Below are 2194 nucleotides of genomic sequence, written 5' to 3' on the forward strand. Positions count from 1 at the left end.
ATGAAGAGTCCAAAGAGCATGTGACCAAGCACACCAAATGAACATTCAAGTTGCATTCAAGGTCATGTTTGGTTACTTTCAGGTACCCTCTCCATTAACTGACATACTTCCAGTTCTTTACCAGTTTCTCCATGCTAAACAAGAGGGGCACACTATGTATACTGTGCATACTTACGCACAGAGGTGCCATTATCCCTTACAGTCTCACTTTAAACAAGATTGGTTGCCCCATGAATCAGAAAGCTCCAAGCAGCAGCCACAAAAGTTTGCAGCTGCAGCTTAGCAGGAGAGGTGCATGTGTTGACAGCGCAGTGACAGGTGCATATGCAATCACTCTTCTAAGTATAGCGGACGGCGTACTAGCATTCTGCATACGTCGTCTTGTGTTTGGGATTAAAATACAAAGCCGTTTGACTGACTGAAACTGATGAGCTGTTGCATGCTGTGGTGCTCAATTCTCAGACAACAGAAACCCCTCAGAGATACAAAAGCATGAGAAAGTTTTAAACTTATGTGGCATAAACTACTGATATATATACAAAAAGTTTAAAATGAAAAAATAAATAATTAAATAAATAGTATAACACAGTTCCTTGAGGTACACCAGAACATCATAACCATCTTCAGCAGTTCTGTAGCCTGATGAACTACCACGTGACTAAGGCAGTCCATGATCCAGAAGACTGTTATATTGTTGCAAAGAAAAAGTGAACTTAAAGGAAAAAGCACTCAAAAAATAAATGTTCACATCCCCCCTGGGCCAATGGCAGAGGTCTCAGACGATATATGTCATCTACACTTTAAAATAGAAACAGATTCATTTTCATGAATTTATACTGTACATACCACAATGCATTGCTAAGAACTCAAGTACAGTTTACAAGTTTTATTTTCCTCAGATATTCACACATCACATGCAGTAAATTGTCAGGAAATAGGCTGGATTCAGATGCGGGTACAACAGAGGCTTTATTGAACAGAATAATCAGGGAAGAGAGCACTTCAGTGGACAGTTCGTGAGAACGAAGAATCTCCTACCACCCAGGTGGGTGGGTGACACAGGCTGGCAGAAGCCGCGACCGTGGCAGCGGAGACGAGGCCGGCTAGGCAGCTCATTAATCCGAGTGAGGCGCAGAATAATCCGCAGGAGAGTCCACAGAGACCCAGAGGGTGGATGCCGGGAAGAGCCCACGGGTACCTGAGCGCACAGAGAGGTGCAGGAAAACATCTTGCAGTTACGAGAACTGGAGCCTAAGCAAGACAAGACAGGACAGTAAACAATCACGACACTGGCAGTCAGAACAATGGTATGAACCACAACAGTCTGACAAAAGACAGCAAAACACGGGAGCTGTAAAAAGAAGATAACAAGATAAACAAGAACCCGGTGTGAGAGAAGATGAGCTAATGAGCAGGGAAACAAGGAGGGCGGAGACACAACCACACAGACAACGAGCACATGGAGAGCTGTCAAAACAAAGCCACACACACAACACACGAACAGAAGAGACAGCAAAGATACAGGTGATCAGACCCGAGACCCGACAGTAAATAAGTCATGAAAAGTCACACGGAATGGAACAATTAATCTGCAAAATAACCAAACTGTGTATACAGTTGTATAGATACCAATTTAAAATTTTTTTTAATAAATTAATGTTAAATATTATGTAGCAAATTAGCTCAAAAGGGAAATGTATATAAATAATTACAATTAATTATGATTAATTACAATTATTTATATCAGATGCCAGTAGTAACTGTAGCAGAATTAAATTGCCATCAACCAATCTGTTCGTCCAGCGAACATTCAGTGTAAGTTCATATCAACTCTAGGAAAGAAATATTTCCGTGGCTACAGAAAAATACTTTCCTACAGTATTAATGCATTAGAGCATGTAGTAAGGATCAAAATCGTAAAGGGACAATTAATTTGCAAGGCAGAATCAGAAACTCATGTAATTTGTGCGCAAGAGTTTTATTAACTAAACACTAACACAAACTAGTCTAACCAACAAACAAACAATCAATCACTCATACAGGGGAAAGGGCAAATGAGACTTGATGGATGAAACCATCAGGAAAAAAAGAGAATGAAGCTATGAAAAGAGTCAGTTAACCACCTGAGTGAAACCATCAGCGCCGTTTTAGAACGGGGTCTACAGCTTATACTAAACCTCTGTTTCGTTTAGTT

Source organism: Sinocyclocheilus anshuiensis, unplaced genomic scaffold, assembly GCF_001515605.1.
Source record: "Sinocyclocheilus anshuiensis isolate Anshui unplaced genomic scaffold, SAMN03320099.WGS_v1.1 scaffold851, whole genome shotgun sequence".
Lineage (NCBI taxonomy): Eukaryota > Metazoa > Chordata > Actinopteri > Cypriniformes > Cyprinidae > Sinocyclocheilus > Sinocyclocheilus anshuiensis.